Here is a 14,226-nt window from a genome sequence, read left to right on the forward strand (position 1 = left end):
TTTAAAAAAAGGCAGGTAAACAATGAGTGGGCTCATTCTCATCAGAAGATCCAGTTCTATTAAGTAGGCTTCTAGACCTTGAGATCTGAGGAAAAAATCTTATAGAACGCTATTGCTTTTACATAGTTACATAGTAAGATTGGTTGAAAAAAGACACGTCCATCAAGTTTAACCTTTTACGTTTTTATATATAACTTGTCTAACTGCCAGTTGATCCAGAGGAAGGCAGAAAACCCCATTTGAAGCCTCTCCAATTTGCCTCAGAGGGGGAAAAATTTCTTCCTGACTCTAAAATGGCAATGGGACCAGTCCCTGGATTAACTTGTACTATGAGCTATCTTCCATAACCCTGTATTCCCTCACTTGCTAAACACCATCCAATCCCTTCTTAGGGGTATATTTATCAAAGAGTGAAGTTAATAGTGAAGTTCCGCCACTAGAGTGAAGTTCCGCCACTAGAGTGAAATTCCGCCACTCTCCATTCATTTCTATGGGATTTTTATAGGTGTATTTATCAAAGGGTGAACTTTCACTTTCACCCATTGATAAATACACCTTTCAAAATCCCATAGAAATGAATTGAGAGCTGCGGAATTTCACTCTAGTGGTGGAACTTCACTCTTTGATGAATTTACCCCTTAAAGAGAAGAAGATAGCACCTGTGAACTTCAATGCCCTGAATCTGATCAGAGGGGTAAGTAAAGAGTAAGGGACATTTACCAGGGGTAATAGCTAGGCTGGGGGTAGCGTAGGGGTTAGGGTTTTTTTTAATTAAGTGTTTAGTTCTCATTCAAAGCTATCTAATGTATCAGCCTGTACCACTGATTCAGGGAGACAATTCCACATCTTCACAGCTCTCACTGTAACAAACCCCTTCCCAATATTTAGCCGGAACCTCCTTTCTTCTAATCGGAATGGGTGACCTTGTGTCACCTGGAAAGACCTACTGGTAAATAAAGCATTAGAGAGATTATTATATGATCCCCTTATATATATGTCCCCCCCTATGTATACATAGTCATCATATCACCCCTTAAGCTCCTCTTCTCCAGCGTGAATTATAATTTCTTATAATTTGTCTGACTTGTAACCCTCAGACCACAACTAGGATAATACTGTATATTACTTGGCAAGCGTCTTTGAGTAGTATTAATGGGTTTGGACGACTTGATTCAGAAAGCACTTTTATATTTTCTCTATAGGACCTTTGATATCCTTCCATAAAACGTTAATATATATATTTAACCAAATACTTTTCACAATAGTCATATGTTCTGCTTTTTAACCATTATTTTTAAATGTTTGGGCAAGCATGCAGTAAGAAGGCCTAAAGGGGCAGGTGAGGCTTATGTGTTGTTCCTCTAGAAGTTAAATCTTGTCTCTTAATCTTATTTTATTTGATCATTTTACTGCAAGTCCCTTCCTCTTGGTGCCTTGTTACCATGGAAATAAACAAAAATTGAATGTGAAAACATAATATAAATCTGAATGCCTTGAGTCAATAAGAGGAGGCTGTTTTAATCCCGCAGTTAACAAAACTTCCCATGAAAGATAAAAGACAGGTATTGTTTGTTGACTGTGCATGCAGTGGCTCTTCTACGAATTCAGTTGCACAAATCGAATTGGCTTTAAGGTTCATTTTAGTTGGAGCAGCTCTATTGATTGAATTCAAGTGGATTAAAGCGTTGCAAGTAGAATAAACCATTATGTAATTCAATATTTTCAGGTTTTCGTACATTATATGACAAACTATTAAATAAAATCAATCCTGTCCAAACAGCTCTTAGCTTATTAATTGTTTCTTATTGCCTATTGATATTTCAAGTACTGTAGGTATGTATTGCTGCTTTCTCTGTATATTATTTTCTAGATTACTTACAGTACATGAAGAAGATACCTTTATAAGGCAGGTCTCCTTTAATATTTAATGTTTTCTACATTTCACATAATTGTTTGTTGTACAAAATACTAGTATTGTGATGGGACAACTCTTGCTTCTGCCAAATACAAAGAAAGAGAAAACTGAGATGTAAAGGGAAAGGGGTCCCTACTCTAGGAGCACAACAAACTAAGTAGACTTAAGGTGGCTATACACGGAGAGACCTGCTTGTTTGGCAATGTCGTCAAACGAGCGGATCTCCCCCCGATATGCCCACCTTGAGGTGGGCAATATCGGGCTGATCCGATCTTGGCCCTAGGGCCCAACGATCGGATCCTAACGATGTGTAACCGGTAACCGCATCAACGAACGGATGCGGCCGCGATCCGACGGAATTTTTAGTCCCGTCCGATCGACATCTAGCCGACTTTAGGCCAGATATCGATCGGGGAAATCCGTCGGAGGGCCCCATACACGGGCCAATAAGCTGCTGACTTGGTCTTTTATCGACCTGTGTATGGCCACCTTTAGTAAAAGGATGGTCTGGGAGCACTGACATAACTATAGAGGAAGCAGACCCCACAGTCATGGTGGGGCCCAGATAGTTCTTAGATAACCCTCTCCGTTCTCCCTCTTACTGCAGGGGCTGAGGAGCAGGCAAGTGTGGCGCATTTGAGTTATGCCACTTTCTTGGAGGCTATGTATTTGGGGAGGTAGTTGATTAAGCAGCAAGCCTTAAGGGGAACATGATGACCCCGCATTTAAGTTGTGAGAGATCATATAGAGAGCCAAAGACAGTTCTGGGGCTGCTGCTGATCAGATGAACCCCAATGTTGACCTCCTCTGCAACATTCTATTAAATTTGCCAGCGGTAACTATTATGCCCTGTAAACGTTCTCCCCTTATCTAATGGCAAAAAAATAGCATGGTACGTGCAGATGGTGGTGCACCAGATTGAACCTAGGAACTTGTAATCCATGCAAGCTTGTGAAGTCTTACAAAAAGCTTGTAGGTGTCACAAATGTTACTTATGTTATCGTTGGCCATCATGCAGTCTACTTTATTTTTATAAAGTTGCTTTTTTTTAATTACCTGTGCTTTGCTAGAAACGTTAAAAAAATTGAAGTCAATCAGTTTCCATTGGTATTAAAGCAAAGGTTCAGGTCTGTAAGACATTTTAGTTTATAGTTATCAATATTAACATAAACATGCAGAAGGCAGGCATCAGAAGAGCAAACTGATTGGTTGGGATTCAAGGGAATCATAGGGAATTTAGCTTACAGTGCAGTTGATGGTCAATCATTATGGCAACTATCAGCCAAATGGCTTGACCATATGGCTAAAGTTAAATCCACATTGATGCCTCCTCATTAGCAATGTGAAGTAGCAGGAAGCCATTAAATGTTTAACCAAGGAGTAACCAAGAGGAATATTGCGGACAGATAGCAGGAGTATTAATAACAGTATATAGCCTATGGCCAGAAAATAGTGGTAATATATGTTTCCAAACCCATATCTTCTTCTCTAACTCACACATTGACTGAGTAGCTCTGTTGTTGTTCCAGCTTATGCATTTACGTTCTGTTATTGGCAGGGTTATACAGTCAGACACAACTATTAATGTTGCGGTACATGTAATAAACAAGACTGATCTGACTTTAGAGACAAATAGTAGAAATATGTGAATGGGAATTAATTCTTTCAGTATCTCGTGCTCCAGGTTTGTGGTTTTGAAATGAATGATTTGTATGATAGATAAATCAAACCTGCTAGACCTCAAATATGTCCCCTGTGTGCAATCTTATTAAATGTGCTTCTGCTGAAATGGACGTAACCGAGGCTAATGTTTTATATTAAAAAGAAAGCAGAAAATTGCAGGCTGTTAATGTGAGTGCCATGAGCCTCTGTAGAACTTCTGACACCAGCATGGGGCATTTGACAGGCACTGAAAACCAGGACGACTGAGAAATACACTTAGGGGCAGATTTACTAAAGGGAGAAGTGGACGTTGCTAGCAAAAATTCACCAGAAACCCCATCCGCAGGGACATTGACAATTTACTAATAGGCATAGAGGACAATTCTCTAGCCAAAGAGACCATTGCTACTTCAGTTTGGCGCCCTATCACCAGTCTAATTTTTCCTCAGGTGAACGATCGTTACTCCACAAATTCACTAAAGTGGGAATTTTACAGAACGTTACCTCTTTTCACCAGTTTTCCTTTTTTGAGAAAGGTTTCTAATTGTTTTCCTAAGCAGAACATCAGAGCAGCCTCTTTCTTTCTCCTGACAACTTCCTTGACTACTTGGTGGTCAGACTGGTCAGAAACTGACCAACAGGTGGGGCTGTTGGAACAAAATTCATTCATATTAACAGCACATGTATCCCTTAATATCTTGGAATAAAAAGAAAATAAATAATGTATGTACATCGCAAAAGTAGCACCCTCTTCAATTTTACATTCACTTATTTTAAAGGTTTACTTATCCTTTAATATAGGGAATCCTCAGAGTTGGACATGGCAAATGTTAAATGCATGTGTTCTGCAGTTGCTTTTTTTATTCTGTTCCGGTTTCTGCTGAGCAGAAACCCTGTTTCATTTAGGGCTTTTACGTTGCGTTTTTAAAAAAGCTGGCGTAAATATGCATAAACTGCACCACCACTGAAACTAATGGAAAACGCACTATGGCAATTCTAACAGGGCACTTGCAAGCTGAAATCCGCCACGGGACGCCAGTATTGGCGTTTTTTAGCAAAAACGCCAATAAGTCAAGAAACTACCAAATCACTAGACTCTATGGGATCTGCAAGTTTGAAACCACACTTTACATAAATATGCAGCGTATTTTAAATACGGCGTCCAAATTCTAGCACGATAAAGGACGCATATACGTTTTTTATGGCTGGTGACGATCATTCCTGCTCCATTTTGCATGTAAATAGTTTTTCTATTTCCTATTTCCAGCCAGTGGAATTAAGGGGAACAAGAACAATGTGAAGTACATGTTGGGAAAAGAAACCTATGTGCTGAAAAACGCATGTTGATGGTCGCGTGTGGTTTCAGTGGCGTATTTACGCCCAACGGAGTTTTTTTAAAAACGCCATGTCTGGCCTTGCCCTAAAGGCAGCTGTTAGGATTGACACAATAGTTGCTCATATTCCCTAGATGCTGCTGAGAAATGTTTCAATGAAGGCAGCAAATTGTAACAGTTTCTGCACCTGGATCACCGAACTGCAAGACTGAGACACCAGAGACAGGAACATTAATCTTTAAATTTAAATTTTGGAAAAACCTGTTATAAATAAAACATGGCAAGCAATTGTAAAAAATGTCTTTATCTAATGAACTGAAAACAGCATTTGGATGGTGAATAACCCCTTTAAAGGAGAACTAAACCCTAAAAATTATAGAAAATGCCATATTTTATATAGTCGACTTATTGCACGAGGCTAAAGTTTCAGCTTGTCAATAGCAGCAATGATCCAGGACTTCAGACTTGTCACAGGGGGTCACCATCTTGGAAAGTGTCTGTGACACTCACATGCTCAGTGGGCTCTGATTGGCTGTTGAGAAGCTAAGCTTAGGGCTCGTCACTAATTATCCAGCAGAAAATGAGCTTCCCTGGCTGTAATATAAACTGATGCTACAGGTTTGCTGATTATTAAATTCTGATGCTAATTGCACTGGTTTCTGTGCTGCCATGTAGTAATTATGTGTATTAATTACTAATCAGCCTTATATTGTGACATTTCTATTCTATGTGTACTGTATATTGTGAGTGGCTCCCTAAGCTCAGTAAGTGACAAATAATCATAATTTTTAAAATGATTTCCTCTTTCTCTGTAATAATAAAACAGTAGCTTGTACTTGATCCCAACTAAGATATAATTAATCCTTACTGGAAGCAAAACCATCTTATTTGGGTTTATTTAATGCTTACAAGATTGTCTAGTAACTTAAGGCATGAAGATCCAAATTACACAAAGACCCGTTTTCCGGAAACCCCCAGGTCCTGAGCATTTTGGATAACAGGTCCCATACCTGTATACTGTATATTCAGTATCTTGTGTGTTGGTGCCTAGGCTCAGTAAGTGACAGCAGCACAGAACATGTGCAGTGAATTAGCAGAAAAGAAGATGGGGAGCTACTGGGGCATCTTTGGAGATCTTTACTGCTAAAGGACTGTGGTTGCCTTGGGCTGGTACAGAAGCACAAAACATTGTACAGCATTTCTAACCTAATTATTTGGTTAAGCTTTAGTTCTCCTTTAATATTTTATTTGGAATGCCCAAGTTTCCAAGCTACAGTGTCCTACTGAATAACTTCTGTCCAACTGGCAACCCAACCTCTATGGCCCCCTCTACTAACTGCTGCAGATCAACCTCCGCACAAGGCCCCTCCACTCCCTTCTGCCCGCAACTGCTAGCCCATCCTGCAAGTTCTTTAGCCAAGACTGATGGTACTTATGTTGAACAGCGGGGGGGCTGCAGGACAATTGGGGTAGGTGGGGGAAATGCAGCCCACCATAGTTTTCCAGGTCTTCTGGTGGGCCAGTCTGACCCTGCCAATTAAAATTTAGTTTCAGGAGGTCTCTAATAAACTATTTATATCTCAGAAACAATAATTAAACACTAGCATAGATTTAGGAAAGCTTTATTACTTCAGGCAATGAATATTCTGTTGTGCTTGTCACAGGGCTCCAGTGGCCACAATCATTTATGAAGGGCTCCCTTTTCCAGCAGATGACCTTTGGTTTGAATTTGATTCATTTTATACTCTCCAGAGAAACATTCATTCCCCTTTATCCCTCTGCATTATTAACCAAACTCCAAATCCATACCACCAGCTTGGCTAAGGATTTTCTATGCGCATTCCGATGCAGTGAGCTTCCAGAGAGGCAATAACGGAGAGAATAATGCTTTTCACACGGGAAAGAGGTTTGAAAAAAAAGTGAGAGACAGAGTTATTTTTTCACTACTTCTCCAGCATATGTTTCTGACTGTCCTGTCCTACAGCTGCTCGACTTCTAGTTATAAAAAAAAAAAGACACTTACAGTTATTTAACATTTGGAACTTTGGGACTAAAGCAAATATTTGGATGATTTTTCCCTGTCACAAATAATTATATTGTCTCTGACGGAGAGTAAGCAAGCACTGGTGAATCGACTGTGCCCAATTGTTAGATGAACGAGTGCCTCTATATTAGGATATAAGGAAGTAAGGGGAAAACATAACAAAAAGTGAGGTCCTAGTCTCAGCCGTGTAATTTTAAAATAGTTTAGACAGCTCCAAGCAGTCATTTTCAATTGCTGAAAACTACTGCTTCCTTTTCCAGTGTATAGGCATGGGGTCTGTTATCCAGAAACCTGTTAGCCCGAATAACAGAAAGGCCGTCTTGCCATGGACTCTATGTTATCCAAATAATCCACATTTTTTAAAAATGATTTAAATTTTCTCTGTTACTTGTACTCGATCCCAACTAAGATATGATTAATTAATCCTTATTGGAGGCAAAACCAGCCTTTCTGGTTTATTCAATGTTTAAAGGGATGCTGTCATGGAAAAACATGTTTTTTTCCAGTTAATAGTGCTGTTCCAGCAGAATTCTGCACTGAAATCCATTTCTCAAAAGAGCAAACAGATTTTTTTATATTCAATTTTGAAATCTGACATGGGGCTAGACATTTTGTCAATTTCCCAGCTGCCCCCAGTCATGTGACTTGTGCCTACACTTTAGGATGGAACTACTTTCTGGCAGGCTGTTATTTCCCATACTTAATGTAACTGTATCAGTCTCAGTGGGACTTGGACTTTACTATTGAGTGCTGTTCTTAAATCTACCACGGAGCTGTTAACTTGTGTTTGGGAGCTGCTATCTGGTTACCTTCCCATTGTTCTGTTAGGCTGCTGGGGGGGGGAGGGAGGGGGGTGATATCACTCCAACTTGCAGTATAGCAGTAAAGAGTGACTGAAGTTAATCAGAGCACAAGTCACATGACTGGGGCAGCTGGGAAACTGACAATATGTCTAGCCCCATGTCAGATTTCTAAACAAAAATCTGTTTGCTCTTTTGAAAAATAGATTCAGTGCAGAATTCTGCTGGAGCAGCACTATTAACTGATGTGTTTTGAAAAAAAAAACATGTTTTCCCATGACAGTATCCCTTTAATGATTTTCTAGTAGACTTAAGGCCCCCATACACGGACCGATAAAAGCTGCCGACAGACCGAGTCAGCAGCTGATTGGCCTGTTTGTGGAGCCATCCAATGGACGATTGTTATCTGGCCGAAAGTCGGGCAGATGCCGGTTGCGAAGGTTAAAAAATCCGGATCGGATCACGGCCGCATCTTTACCGCGAATCGACCGACCCTGTTGGCCTCCATTCAATGCAGGCATATCTGGGAGAGATCTCCCTGTCTATGGCCACCTTTGAGGTATAAAAGGTCCAAATTACAGAAAGTTCATTTATCTGACAAACCCAAGGTCTAGGTCTGGATAACAGGTCCCATACCTGTATTAAAGGAGAAGGAAAGGTCTTGTAGCTTTGGGGTGCCAAAAGTTAGGCACCCCAAGTGATCTCAAATATTTCCCTGAAATCCCGGGCTGGGAAACTGCAGTGGCCCGGGATTCTTCCAGTGAGCACCACGGAGCAATCGGCTTCTGGTTTCGTCTTTTTTCTCGTGGCTGTGCATGTGCAGTAGAATGAAAAGCCGAACTTTAATGAAAAAGTTGGCTAATTTGTTCTAATGCACATGCGTCTGCCCAGTGAAATTTTGATGATGGAAGAGGCCGGAAGATGATCGCTGAATCCCGGGCCGGTGCAGTTTTCTTCTGAGCAACGGCCAGCGACAAGAAAAAAATAATGAATCAAGACTAATCTGCAAGCTGAGCCTGAAACACCTTTTTAGAGGCTTGCGGGTGAAATCAATAAATGTAATCCTATGTTCCCTGTTCAAACCAGGACATGTAGAGAAAAATAACAATATACAGTATGGTGGGAGGGACCAGGTAGCAGTCTACTCCATTCAGTAATTACACAGCAGCACCACACACACTGATTTCAGCTTCAGAATTTGGGAGGGTAAACATTCAGAATAATCTGCTTGGAGACCTATGTCATTGACCACACTGTGTATATCAGGGATCCCCAACCTTTTGAACCCGTGAGCAACATTCAGAACTAAAAGGAGTTGGGGAGCAACACTAGCATGAAAAATGTTCTTGGGGTGCCAAGTAAGTGCTGTGATTGGCCATTTGTAAGCCCTTATGTGGATTGTCAACCTACATTGAGGCTCTGGTTGGCAGTGCCACTATGCACCAAAACTTGCCTCCAAGCCTGGAATTCAAAAATAAGCAGCTGCTTTGAGGCCTCTGAGAGCAACATCCAAGGGGTTGGAGAGCAACATGTTACTCATGAGCTACTGGTTGGAGATCACTGCTGTATATCTTAACAGGACTAGCTGGTCCATTACAGTCATTTATCAGTTATTTAGTAAGATATAATTGTAATAAACAGTGAAAAGCAAAACAGTAAAGATGTTTCATCATATTTATGTGTGACCAGCTTGCAGAAAAGAAGAATTGCACCCGAAAGGGCACCTGTTATCCCCAACCAAAGGTGCGGGCTAGTGATGGGCTCACTAGTCGGAATAGTCGCTCGCGTCAAAACCGCCGCACGTCAACATTATTCGGACGCCCATTGACTTTATCGTCGGCGTCAAAATTCACCATTTTTAGCCGTTTTGCAAATTATGCAGCAAATTTGTGAATTTTTTTGCCCATTACTGGTGCAAGCTAATAGAGCCCGCATTCCGGTTGGGAATAACAGTCGTTTTTTTTTTTTTTAAAAAAAAGTCCCCCACCAGCACTATGCTACCTGCCCCAGGAGGGAGCTCCTAGTGTGAGCAGCCATGTTGTGTCACTCGCATGCGCATAAAACGCATGTGACATCACGTACATAACAAGCAATTTTCATTTTACCCATGCGAGTAATCGGACATGGCTTCTCTATTAGCTGCCACCTTTGGTTGGGGATAACATTTTAACCCAACAGGTGCCCTTTAACAGCACATGTATCCCTTAATATCTTGGAATCAAAAGAAAATGAATAATAAATGTAAATTACAAAAGGGCTTAGAATAGCACTCTCATCAATTCTACATTCACTTACTTATCCTTTAAGCCTTAGTTCTCTTTTAAACTATGAAAAACTGTAAATGTCTGCTTAAAGGGGTTTTCTACACAGCCCTAATGAGGCAACCTCTGATCAAGACCTTGATTATTTTCTTTCCTCTATTTTACTGTAACGAGCCATTTGTCCAATTTAGCCTCCAGCAAAGATATCTCTCATAAGCTTCCCCCCCCCTCCGCAATAAAGAGATTCCAGGCAGACCGAGAGAACATTAATACCAATTTACAGTAGATGTTTAAAGGGAACTTTCTGCACCTTAACCAGAGCTAAGTGTGATTACAATCCGTCTGGAAAGACGTGGCTCTCTTGCGAGTGGAAAAACGACTGGCTTTCATTACGGACAAAGGGATTTGTCAGTGCAGTGGCTCAGTGTAACGCAGTTAAATTTACCACACAGTGGTAATTAGGGACAACGTCATTAATTGTGCAGCAATTTTAAGAAACCACTACTTAGTTTTTATGACTGGAGTCTGTTCCCGCAGCTCGGCTAAGGCACCGGTTAAGATTCTACTCCATATTCAATGGCACTTCTACAAGTCAGAAGTATGTTGTTTTTTTATGGGGAATATCTCTAGAGAACAATGAGGATACTGTGAAATAATGGCTCTCCATACATTGTGCTTCATAGCCCCCTCCCTATGGAAACCTTGCAGACTGTAAATGAGAATGAGGGCAGTCAATGTCTGTAATGTATTGAATGTGAATATGGGACACCTCCCTGGGTGGTCAGATAAAGCCATTGCACATGGCACTGTCCTCGAGGGCAGCAGTTACCGTAGGCTCATGGGTTACTCTATATGATTTATTGTCTTCTCTAAGCTTTTTTTCTTTTCCATTTTTAATGATGGAAAAATATGATTTGCTAAAGGTTTTGCTGTAGGGTAGTAATGTTAAACCATTGCCCATTGGAATACAAAAGTATTGAAGAACAATTACTGTCAAGATGGTATAGAACACCAACAATATGGAAAATAAGCACTAAGAAATGTGAGTTAGCACCCATTAATGTTCTAACACTGTCCCCAAACTTTTTTACCATTCAAATATAAAAAGAGTTGGAGAGCAACACAAGCATAAAAATCCCCTAGGGTGCCAAATAAGGGCTATGATTGGCTATTTGGTAGTCCCTATGTGGACTGGTAGCCTACAGGAGGCTCTGGTTTTTATGCAACCAAAAGTTACCTCCAAACCAGGAATTCAAAAATAAGCATCTGCTTTGAGAACACTGAGAGCAACATCCAAGTGATTGGTGAGTGTCATGTTGCTCCTGAGCTCCTGGTTGGGGATCACTGATCTAACACAACTGTATTATTGGTAAATGAACCCTTAAGGTGGCCATACACGGGCAGATTAAAGTTGCCGATATCGGTCCTTTAGACCGATTCGGCAGCTTATCTGCCAATGTGTGGGGGATCCCCATGGATCCTCCAGATCGATATCAGGCCAAAAATTGACCAGATATCGATCGGTCAAGTTTAATTTTTTGTATGGTCCAGGACCGCATCGGCCAGTTGATGCGGTCCTGCCCCATTCCGAATGTTTGGATTCATCCAATATCGCCCAGCCGTTAGTGGGCATATCGGGTTAAGATCCACTCGTTTGGCGACCTTGCCAAATGAGCGGATCTTATAGTGTATGGCCACCTTTAGATGCCCTCCAAAATGACCTAAGTAGATTTGCTGCTAGCTCCCAATACCAAAGTCATCACTGCTCATGTGAAAGATTATCCCAAGCAGACTAATACTATACAAACAAACAATATAAACAAAACAAAGCTCGCTGAGCGATCGAAACCCGCGTCAGGCGCTTGATCTTTTTTAGCTCAATTAGGCAGGGTCATCTCCACACAGCCAATATCGATTCATGCGGGGGGAACTCGTGGGTGGGTTGGGCTGGGACAGGGTAGAGTGCATAACCTAATCGGCTTGTATGGAAGTAGGAGAGAACGCCTAAGACCTAGGCACACTGGGCAGCGCGGTTGTAGTCTTGCTTCCCCTAAATTTGACATCATTCTGCCGACCTCAATGCAAGCTTTTGGGGAGGTGGGGGTTTATCACTCCGGTTTGCACAAACTGCTTTGGTCATTTGATATTGCTGAAATTAGTCCCGATGAGGCTCCTCTCCCTGTAGTTTGGTTAATACTCTCAAAATTATCCCTCTAGCTCCGGGCTGTACTTCAGGACTCAGCCCACATCAAGCTCTGTCCTAATTGTAATTTTCTGGACTCAGATTTTAATATCATCTTATTAAAAGTTATGTTTTATTTTGGTTTTGTTCGAGGGGGTCAGCCTTTTTCTATCTACTTTACTTTACATTCATTCACTTGACCTTGCACACCATTTGTTGTTTCTCTATGGTGGAAGGTGCTCCCAAACCAACCTGTTTGCATCATGTAAACAAAATTATAAGCAGATAAAGGTAAACCAATATATTGAATGCTTATGGGTCCCAGTTTTATGTACACATGTATACACCATGGATAGTGTATAGGAACATCAGGGAAACTCTTCTAGGTCCATAAAGGTCTCCATAGCAGAATGGGTTATGTAGCACCCACGTTCCTTTCTCCATTATTCAAGTCTTAGCAGCCAAGGGATGTTTCCATTGTCCAGCCAACCAGGAGTCATATACATTGGAAATTGTAACACTCTGTATGGTATGACTTGTATAATACATTATTGATATGAATTTGACCTCACTAAATATTATGTATTTGTTTGTTTCATTACAGAGCCTATTCCTGGCTGCCCTCACAATGGAAGTATTATTGCGGTAAGAAGAAAATCTGAATTGAGTTGCCTAATTATTTCCTATACAGATATCTAGAATTCTAAACACTCTCTTATAAATCAGCACTTACCCTAATTATTTAATATTACAATTAATTTTCTTATATGATAGTATCTTTTTAAGAAAATATCATATAAAATGCAATATTTTTTATTTATGGAACAATATCATAAAACGACTATAGCAGCAGACTGTTGAATGCTTGAGTCATATTTAATTAAATGTCTCCATAGGATGGACAGTTGTTAATAGAGAAGTAGAAAGAGCCTTTCTGTATTTGCATTAAGCTAAATGCTCAGTGATTGGGTGATTGAGTTGTTATAAACATACATAGACCCTATGAATACATGGTTGCATGATGTCCTGTTTATTTACTAAAAAAAAAGGAAATGTTCTGAATGGAGCCTCCAAAAGCTCTGTCTCTCTGCTACTAAGCATAAATCCTTAAGAAAATAATTTTCAGAGTGTAAATAAGGTGCTGGCCTTAATGACACCGGCCGAGGGAGTAATTAAGATTGGCAGCAGATGTTGGGTTGCCAGGAAAAAAACAGAATTCTCTTGAGACCTTCTGACTCAGGTGGTTTAGACTGTGCAGGTAATATTCTGAGAAAATTGTATCCCTCTGATTCTGCCTGCTGATACCTGATTTTACTGCTTTTCAATACTTAGAAGGGCTCGAAAGTGAAACTAAAAGAACTAAAAACTAAGGATCTGATGTTTAATGTGTTAAAAAAATCAAGACAGATTTTAGCAAATATTTCTTCTCTAACTTTCTGCTCTTTTTTATCAAAGCATAGCTTTGACAGACAGATGGTATATAGATAAATATGGATAGATGATAGATAGAGAGAGAGTGAGAGAGATAGAGAGAAAGAGAGAGAGAGAGAGAGAGAGAGATAGATAGATAGATAGATAGATAGATAGATAGATAGATAGATAGATAGATAGATAGATAGATGATAGATCGATCGACAGATAGATAGAGAGAGAGAGAGAGAGAGAGAGAGAGAGATGGATGGATGGATGGATAGATAGATGATAGCTAGATAGATAGATAGATAGATAGATAGATAGATAGATAGACAGGTAGATAGACAGGTAGGTAGATAGATAGATGATAGAGTGTGAGAGAGAGAGAGAGAGAGAGAGAGAGAGAGAGAGAGAGAGAGAGAGAGATACATAGATAGATGAATGGATGGATGGATGGATGGATGGATGGATGAATGGATAGATAGATAGATAGACAGGTAGATAGATAGATAGATAGAGAGAGAGAGAGAGAGAGAGAGAGAGAGAGAGGGATGGATGGATGGATAGATAGATAGATAGATAGATCGATAGACAGGTAGGTAGGTAGGTAGGTAG

The sequence above is a fragment of the Xenopus laevis genome, chromosome 3S, assembly GCF_017654675.1.
Source record: "Xenopus laevis strain J_2021 chromosome 3S, Xenopus_laevis_v10.1, whole genome shotgun sequence".
NCBI lineage: Eukaryota > Metazoa > Chordata > Amphibia > Anura > Pipidae > Xenopus > Xenopus laevis.